This window comes from Palaemon carinicauda, chromosome 20, assembly GCF_036898095.1.
Source record: "Palaemon carinicauda isolate YSFRI2023 chromosome 20, ASM3689809v2, whole genome shotgun sequence".
NCBI classification, from domain to species: domain Eukaryota; kingdom Metazoa; phylum Arthropoda; class Malacostraca; order Decapoda; family Palaemonidae; genus Palaemon; species Palaemon carinicauda.
This window is the reverse complement of record NC_090744.1, coordinates 9,327,586-9,337,585: the sequence shown is the minus strand read 5'-3', so window position 1 is coordinate 9,337,585 and position 10,000 is coordinate 9,327,586. Positions and strand designations below refer to the sequence as shown.

At 46.0% G+C, this 10,000-nt stretch overlaps 1 pseudogene; it reads left to right on the top strand.

Moving 5' to 3' along the window:
- Nucleotides 1–10,000, top strand: part of LOC137614503 (nephrin-like) — a 90,022-nt pseudogene that overhangs the window by 13,940 nt on the left and 66,082 nt on the right.

Below are 10,000 nucleotides of genomic sequence, written 5' to 3'. Positions count from 1 at the left end.
ATTCTAAAGATAGCTCATCATTAGCCAGCCTGACTTATTAACCTGATATTTCGTATTGTTCCCCTGAGACCTTTAGTAAGCAAAAATACCCCTAGTTTGCGTAAAAAAACAGACGAAAAAATCCACAAAAGATAACTCTCCTAATGAGCTCTTCCGTAGAGCTTTTTTTGCAAAGCAAGTAAAAGGGGAGCAATAAAGTTCCCAAATGTATAATCTTTGTCACTCTTAAGTCAGGCAAAGGATATAGACCTGGGGCAAAATAGCCAGTTTATAAAAGTTTGTCTTCCAGTGTAAATACAGGCTAAAGTTTTTTCATTCCGGCGACCCAGCCTCTAAGGTACTTACTGTTTACGTTATGTTTAAAGTTGTCGGGTCTTTTAGAGTTTCGTGTCAGGTGGAAACACATATTTTTTGTTTTCGGGAAATTACATGTGAGTAGGCACGAGCAACATGCTTGCGTGTAATCATTGAATAAATAAATGAAACAAAGACATTTGCGTGCACTAATTACAATATATTTACATGTGCAAAAACACATACACACGCATGCACATACACACACATACACACACACACACACATATATATATATATATATATATATATATATATATATATATATATGTGTGTGTGTGTGTGTGTGTGTGTGTGTGTGTGTGTGTGTGTGTGTGTAAGTGCGTGCATGCGTGTGTATGTGTTTTTGCACGTGTAAATATATCGTAAGTAGTGCACGCAAACGTTTGTGTGTATGTCTGCTTCTTCGATGATTACACGCAAGCACATTGCTCGTGCCTACTCACATGTAATTTCCAGAAAACAAAAGATATGTTTTTCCAACTGACACGAAACTCTAAAAGACCCGACAACTTTAAACATAACGTAAACAGTAAGTACCTTAGAGGCTGGGTCGCCGGAATGAAAAAACTTTAGCCTGTATTTACACTGGAAGACAAACCTTTATAAACTGGCTATTTTGCCCCAGGTCTATATCCTTTGCCTGACTTAAAAGCGACAAAGATTATACATTTGGGAACCTTATTGCTCTCCTTTTACTCGCTTTGCAAAAAAGCTCTACGGAAAAGCTCATTAGGAGAGTTATCTTTTGTGGATTTTTCCATCTGTTCTTTTCGCAAACGAGCTGGATTTTTGCATACAAATGGCCTTAGAGGAACAATACGAAATATCAGTTTAACAAGTCAGGCTGGCTAAAGATGAGGTATCTTTACGATTAGTAGGTATATGTAAGAACTTTTTCTTTACTTTGTATGGTCATTTCAAGGCATAGTTTTTTAAGCAAGTAAAGTATTTAAGTTCAATACTCTTTTAAAAACTCTCAGCCTCGCTAAAGATGAGTTAAATTTTGAGTCAGTTGGTAGATCTCGGAACTTTTCCCTGCTTTTAAACGGTCATTTTAAGACTTAGTTTTTTAAATCAGCGAAGCATTTCAACTCTTTAAATCAGTGAAGTACTTCAGTTCTTTAAATCAGCGAAGTATTTGAAGTCTGATACTCTTTTGAAGTCTCTCATATATGCTAGAGATAGGTTATCTTTAGAATTAGTAAGTATATGTAGGGACTGTTCCCTACGCTGTATAGTTATATAAAGATATTTTTGGGCTCAAGCCATGTCGTCCTGATGGAAGTTCCTATAGGGTAGCTTCCTAGGGTATATTACAACTACGGCGATATTCCCAGAGAATTTACCTTAAGGTACCAGAATTCTAACTCCTGGAGCGAGTATCCCTCGTGAAAGGGATATCGCGACATATCAGAGGACGTATTCTAGACACGTCACATGGCAATCTACATCCTGGACAGAGATTTCGTCTCGTAGGAGGTGATTGGCGAGATACGAATTCGGGAAAGAAAAAGGGGAGCCGCTCCCAAGGCTTCCCTATCCCCCGATTCGTATGCGTGCCTGGTGCCAATCCTGGCGCCATCTGCATTCCTTTTTGCGTAGCTTAACAACTCGGTGTTTTTTCCTGTTTTTCTCGCAAATCTTGGATTTATTCGGCTTTTCATGGCTTCTCCGTCTTCGTTGGCCTCTGATAAGTGGAGTATAGTGTCTGTTATGTATAAATGTAGGCTCTTGGTAAAATTTTGAGTGATTAATAGGATTAATCTTTGATACAAGAGCCGTAGCCTACCAGAGGTGTCCTGGACACTGTCGCTCGCTAGGTATAAATGAGTTAGTCAGAGCGACATTCCTGGTTGTTTTGCTTTAATAAATTTTAGCTATTTAGCATTACATAGGATCTCCTTTCGTGCTTAGTATTATTTGGCGAAGTATTCGCCATTCTGGCCTACGCTAGGCCATGTAGCCTAGTCGTTTGGTCCTAGTACTTCATGCCTGATTTTGGTTTTTCCGAGTGTAATTAAAATTTTATTGAAGCTTTAGGCTATATTTTATACATTTTAGACTGTGTGGAATATTTCCAAGATTGTATACGTGTGAGTTTCGGTGAATTAGGTAATCGATTCTCTTGGTGCCTAGGCTAGTTGCTTATGGAGCCTTAGTATACTTTATCATACTCCCCGGTTGCTTTCTTTTCTTCGGAGAAGGTATGCAATCCCTTTCCCTCTGTTTAAGCCTTGGGCTTATCCCTAAGTGGTTTTTTCCGAATTTATTTTCGATAAAACTATACTAGGGTGTTACTGTACCTTCCTGTTCCTGTAGTTATGGTTCAAGATGGACAGAACAACAGAGTTTTTAGTCTGAGTCTGTGTTGTCTGGCTTGGGGCTGAGTCCCCCTCGCTGACCTAACACATACAAAGGGAGCTTAGCTCCCTTAGGTCATTACCGAAGGTTTCTGTAGTTATGATTCCTTCTTTTGTGATCTACCAGACTAGTCCTGTTGCTGTTCTCGGGGGAGGATAAGTTCTTCCCTTGGGAGTAGCAACGCCTTCCTTGCTTTGGTGCTCTGGAAGCTGGCAAGTATTGCTGGCCTTTCCCCTTAGATCTCCCTTAGGCTAAGATAAGTTTCTTGGCTGCGGGTGATCTGTCACTAAAGCAAGGTTGGCAGGACCCTCTTGTCCCTTCCCCCTCTTTCTTCGTAATGGCTGAGCCATTACTGTACTGTACGTCGTTCTACATCTAGACCTAATATAGGTTATGATGTGGAATTGACTCAGCCCCTTGCCGGCCGGCAGAGCTGGCCGGCAGGGGTCTTACTGTACTGTACGTCGTTCTACTTCTGGACCTAGTATAGGTTAGGATGTGGAATTGACTCAGCCCCTTGCCGGCCGGCAGAGCTGCTGGCCGGCAAGGGTCTTATGTTTTCGAGTGCTGCCCGGACCTCTCTTGGTCCCTCATCCATGCCTGCCGGCAGAGCCGGACGGCATTGGTCAAGGAAGCCTGAATTAGTTTCTCCCCTTCCTTATATGCACTCTTTCGGTTGCCGGGCTTGGAGGTTGTGTACACTCTTATCCCGGCATCCATTCTATTATTCTTCTAGTGCTGTACCTGTCCCGGCTGCCGGCCTATGAGGCCGGCAGCCGGGCAGGTGTAGTCCTCTGGTTCTTTTGCTGCCGGCTGGCATCGGTCTTGTACCTTTGCCGGCCGGCTTATGTCAGTCCTTGTCTGCCGGTCACCAAGAGTGTGGCCGGCAGCTGGGTACTACCTTGTGTAGTTGCTGGCCGGCAGCCATTGCCGGCCAACACTGGCTGTTACCGGCCGGCAGTTGCTGCCGACCGGCACAGGCATTTGAACCAGAGTGCTGCCGCCCTATAGCTGTTAAGTAGTATACTTTAAAGCTAGTTGTGGTGTGTGCCGGCCGGCAAAGGCAGGCCGGCACACATCCCCCTATACTGTACTAGTATTCTTCTGTATAGCATATACAGTAAGAAGAAAACTATAGTAAGGGTTTTGGTACAGCACTGTATCTTCTAACACTATTGTGTTTTCTTGCACATCCCTTTGCTGTTGCCCTCAGATAGGAAGCTGAGTTCTTCCCTGTCTATTATCCAGGATTTTAAAATCATTGCTTAGGTGTGAGCTCCACCTGTTTCCTCTGGAAACCTTGCATTGGTTACTCTAGAAGAGATAAACCATTTTGATTTTATTATCTGGAAGGCTGCAACAATGGGTTGTGAGGGAAACACAAGTGTGTGTCTTTCCTTTATGAATTGTTATGCTATACTATGCATATCCAGTGATACATAGTTCACTTGATACTCATGGAAATTTCTTCTCTTTACAGGAGGACCCTCCGAAGTGTGGGAATGTTTTCTGCAATGTCCGCAGCAAGAACCTCTGCGGACATGAGTGTTGTAGGAGACACGCAGCATGCGCTGTCTCCAAGGATGATCTCCAGTATTGGGACCCTCAGGTATGTACTGTATGCACTAACCTGATTACTGAGGCTTTTGATTCCCCTAGAACGGCAGAATCAAGGGATATAGCAAGGGAAAAGCTTCGTACTTGGGTAAGGGGCTTCAAGAAGAACACCTCTGGCCCTTATCTTCCAAGTGAGAAGATGAGGGCGTATCTTTTTCCCCAGGCATCAGCTGATGCAGTGATTCCCCAGCCTCTAGAGGAGATCTCTCAAGATCAAGTCCAGGTGGACGTGGAAGTCGCAGTCGCGATGCAAGACATCCAGTTGGATGACAGGATGTCTGACCTGGACGAACGTTTGGAACAAGACCTCCTGGCAGAAGGTCAGGATGAAGTTCAAACCCCGGATGTCGTAGAGGATGAGGTCGACGAGGTGTCGGCTACTCCGGTTCAGATTCCGGAGCCTATCCCCTCAACATCGGCTGGTCTCCCAGTAGAACTGGGACAGGCCCTCTCCTCCATTGTTGGAATGATCCAACAAATGCAGAAGGAGAATCAGGAGAAGGCGGCTGCAATGGAACTGCGTATGCAGTCCCTGTCAGAATCACATGGGCCCCGGAAAAGGCTCAATGTGAAAGACCTTCCCGTATGCTCAGATGCTAACCCATGGAGGTATGCTGAGCACATGCCTATGACGACTGGAAAGATCGTCATCTCGGATAAGCTGGGTTCAGTTCCCCTAGAGGAGGTAGAATTCTGGCCCAGCAAGGCATCATATCCGGACTGCTATGTCCGGCTGAGAAAAGAACCAGCTTCAAGGGAGGAGACAGAGCCGAAGGAGGTCATTATTATGGACCACGCTAAGGCTCAAGCCCTACTTTCATCCTCGATGAAAGAGAGGGGCTTCTCTAACTCGAAGGTAGCTGCATTGAACAAGAAGCTCCCTTCTTTTGTGTCCTCTCCTGATAGAGCCTTCCCCTTTTTACAGAAAGGGTTTGCGGCTGTCCTAAAGGCAGTCGAGGCCGGCAAGCCTTGCCCCTCCCTGGAGGAGTGTAAACCCTTGTCGCTGGCCCTGCCTATGGACCACAAAGACTGGAAGGATGTCCATCTGACATTCTCAGTGGGAAAGTTGGAGGCTGATATTGCCGGACGGCAATTCGGCGAGGACCTCCCCAAGCTGTCCGACTCTCTTTTACGAAGAGAGTTCGAGACAAAAGAAAGACTGGCTGCCTCAATGTCTCATCAGACTACTCTTGAGACGATGGCAAGTGACCCTAAGGTCCATGAAATGTTCATGGTAGTGGCTAAGTCTCACCTAGCCACAGTGACGAAGGACCTTTATGGCTTCGTCAAGGCAAGGAGAGCTTGCAGGGAGTTTGTGTTCACCGGGGCTTCGGTGAGACACGAGCCAAGGAAGTTAATCTCCTCCAACATTTGGGGAAAAGACCTTTTCCCTACCGATGTGGTCAAAGAGGTTGTTGATAAGGCCGCCGTGGAGAATAGAAACCTTCTCCAGAAGTGGGGCCTGGCTATCAAAAGAAAATCTTCCCCGGATGAGGGTCCTCAACCAAAGAGGAAGAATATGAGGACTAGGCTACCGTCTCGGCCAGCCAAGCCTTATAGACAGCAACAGCAACTGCAATTGCCATTGCCTCCAGTGCCCCAGATGGTGGCACAAACCCCGACTACTTTTCAGTGGGTACCCCAGGCTGTGCCAGGTCAGTCAACCACATTTACCCCAACGTTCGAAGGACAGTCTTCTTCCTTTCGTGCAAAACCTAGAGGAGCAGCCAGAGGCTCGTCTAGGCGCCCCTCAAGGGGAAGGGGATTCAGAGGTGGTCGTGGTCAGGGAGGCAAGACCTCAGGACGGCAGTCCAAGTGAAACGATACCGGTAGGAGGGAGACTGATGAAATTTTGGGATCGCTGGACCTTCGATCCCTGGGCCCAAAGCCTACTCAAGAATGGACTGGGCTGGAGCTGGTACAGCACTCCACCCCCGTGCCTTCGGTTTTTCCAACACTCCACCCCCGTTTTGGAGGAGTACGTTGGAGAAAAAGGTGATCCGAAAGGTGAAGTCCATCAAATTCCAAGGGAGGCTGTTTTGTGTTCCCAAGAAAGACTCGGAAAAGCTCAGAGTCATTCTGGACTTGTCGCCACTCAACAAGTTCATAGTGAATTGCAAATTCAAGATGCTAACACTGCAACACATAAGGACCTTACTGCCCAAGAGGGCATACTCAGTTTCTATAGACTTGTCAGACGCCTATTGGCACATTCCAATCAGCCGTCGACTCTCCCCCTACCTAGGGTTCAGGCTACAACGGAGACTATACGCCTTCAGAGCCATGCCATTCGGGCTAAACATAGCCCCAAGGATTTTCACGAAGCTTGCGAGCGCAGCTCTCAAACAATTACGCCTAAAGGGAATTCAGGTAGTAGCCTACCTGGACGAATGGCTGGTGTGGGCAGCATCCGAGACCGAATGCTTGCAAGCTTCCAGTCAGGTGATCCAGTTCCTAGAGTACCTAGGCTTCAAGATCAACAGAAAAAAGTCTCGACTTTCTCCATCTCAAAAGTTCCAGTGGCTGGGAATCCACTGGGACCTCTTGTCACACAGTTTCTCCATCCCGACGAAGAAAAGGAAGGAGATAGTGGGCTCTGTCAAGAGACTTCTAGATTCCGAAAGGATATCAAGACGCGAACAGGAGAGGGTACTAGGCTCTCTCCAGTTTGCTTCAGTGACAGACCCAGTGCTAAGAGCACAGCTAAAGGATGCAACCGGAGTTTGGAGAAGGTATGCATCAAACGCGCGAAAAGATCTGAGAAGACCAGTGCTGCCTCGGCTACGTACTCTTCTCACACCTTGGTCCCAAGCCAGACATCTAAAGAAGTCGGTTCTTCTTCAGCCACCTCCCCCGTCGATGACGATTCACTCAGACGCCTCGAAGGAGGGATGGGGAGGTCACTCTCATCGGAAAAAAGTCCAGGGGACTTGGTCCAAGCTATTCAGGACCTTTCATATAAACTTTCTAGAAGCTATGGCAGTGCTCCTTACCTTAAAGAAAGTCTCCCCGCGTCACTCGATCCACATAAGATTGGTGATGGACAGCGAGGTGGTTGTGAGATGCTTGAATCGACAAGGGTCGAGGTCACCACCTCTCAACCAAGTGATGTTAGCCATTTTCCGATTGGCGGAAAAGAAGAAGTGGTACCTGTCGGCAGTTCACCTTCAAGGAGTCCGCAATGTGACAGCGGACGCTCTATCCAGGTTCACACCGATAGAGTCGGAATTGTCCTTAGACGCAGGATCATTCTCCTTCATTCTGAATCAAGTCCCAGAACTGCAGATAGACCTCTTTGCGACGAAAGACAACAAGAAGTTGCCCCTGTACGTGTCCCCGTACGAGGACCCCTTAGCGGAAGCAGTAGATGCAATGTCCCTCGACTGGAACAGATGGTCCAGGATTTATCTGTTCCCTCCTCACAACCTTCTGTTGAGGGTCCTCAACAAACTGAGATCCTTCAAGGGGGTAGCAGCAATAGTGGCCCACAAGTGGCCGAACAGTATGTGGTTCCCCTCGGCGTTGGAACTACAGATGAAGTTCGTGCCGCTACCACATCCAGTTCTGACCCAGCGAGTCCAGAAGTCGACTGTCTGCGCTTCATTACAGAAAACCCGGACCCTGCAGCTCATGATTTTCTCGCCCTTGCGGTGACAAAGCGTTTCGGGATTTCGAAAGCCAGCATAGACTTCCTAGAGGAATATAAGTGCAAATTGACTAGAAGGCAATATGAGTCATCTTGGAGAAAATGGGTGGCCTTTGTAAAGGCAAAGAATCCGCAGGAGATCTCAACAGACTTCTGCTTATCTTTCTTCATCCACCTCCATGGCCAAGGGTTGGCAGCTAACACGATTTCAGTGTGTAAATCTGCTTTGATGAGACCCATTTTATTTGCCTTCCAGATCGACCTAGGTAACGAGATCTTTAATAAAGTTCCGAAAGCCTGCGCTAGGCTCAGACCTTCAGCACCTCCAAAGCCCATCTCATGGTCTTTAGACAAAGTTCTTCATTTCGCCTCCCTGTTGAGCAATGAAGAATGTGCGTTAAAGGATTTGACGCAAAAAGTTATTTTCCTATTTGCACTCGCGTCCGGGGACAGGGTTAGTGAGATCGTAGCCCTCTCGAGAGAGGCAGGTCGTGTTCAGTTCCTGGATGGGGGGGATCTGAACCTGTTTCCGGATCCTACGTTTCTCGCCAAGAATGAGTTACCCACCAACAGGTGGGGTCCCTGGAGAATCTGCCCTCTGAAAGAAGATGCATCTCTATGTCCAGTAGAATGCCTAAAGGTCTATCTTCGTAGAACTTCAGACTTCAAAGGTGGTCAACTATTCAGGGGAGAAACATCAGGCTCAAATTTATCTCTGAATCAACTCAGAGCGAAAATCACATATTTTATTCGCAGAGCGGATCCTGACAGTACACCCGCAGGTCACGATCCGAGGAAAGTTGCCTCATCCCTAATTTCTTTAATTGTATGGATTTTGAACATCTCCGTTCATACACGGGCTGGAAGTCTTCCAGGGTGTTCTTTCGCCACTATGCGAAGCAAGTAGAGGAACTTAAGAGATCTGTGGTAGCAGTGGGTCGTGTAGTTAACCCTACTGTTTAACTCTGCGAGGAACAGTGGTCTTATTTGGGACGATTAAGTCCAGGGTGAGTGTGTAGGTACATACTGTACTACAAACTAAATGAGGGCACCAAGTGCCCATATAGACTGTTCCTTCTTTCAAAGGTGAACCTAGCATGAGTTCAGACATGTGTGCCGAGCGTTTCTAACGCTAATGTGATTGATTTGTAATACAGACTTTTATGACTTGATACCTCGGTATCTTATTAAAGTGGTGTTTAATGGTTTTTCTTTCAGATAAACAAGTTCTGTTTACTATCATACTTATGCTTAAAGTTGTGGGTTATCCTCTTTTATATATATATTATATATTTGTTGTTAACCTGTCTATTTATTGTCTGTCAATAAACTTGTTCTTGAGAACCTTGCGTCTCTTTCACCTGTGTCAATTTATTGGTATAATTGAGCATTTTAATTCTATGTATCTTATCTGGGATAATTCTGATAGAATTGTTCTGTTATGCAAGCTATGTTGCATTGGTTTATGTAGTCCCCTAATGGGAGGACTCCGTCCCATAAAGGGACGAGGGCGGTTTTATTAGTTTCTTCCTATGCGGATATAAACCTTTGTCCAATACAAGTATTGTGCGGATTACTGGTCAATATATATTGACGCAGTGGTTCTATACAAACTATGCTTTACTTAATATAGGGCGAGACCACTATATTAGCTTGCCTGGTATTCATACATAGATATATGTACTCTTCGAGACTTTTCCAGAGTCTAGTAGGACTCTTCCCTGTAGGGGGCAGGAAGCTCTAACATAGTTTATAGTTAGTTGAAAAGATGTATAACGGTAACATCTTAGGTCTCTAGGTCTAGTCGACCGGGGAAAAAATTACCTCCGGGGAGTACGGCACGTTCTGAGAATCCACAGATACAGTAATGCTCTGGTACACTTCCATCAGGACGACATGGCTTGAGCCCAAAAAACGGATTTTGAGCGAAGCGAAAAATCTATTTTTGGGTGACATGGCCATGTCGTCCTGATGGACCCGCCCTTGCCTTTCTAAGAAAGGGCTGTAGGACCCCTCCCT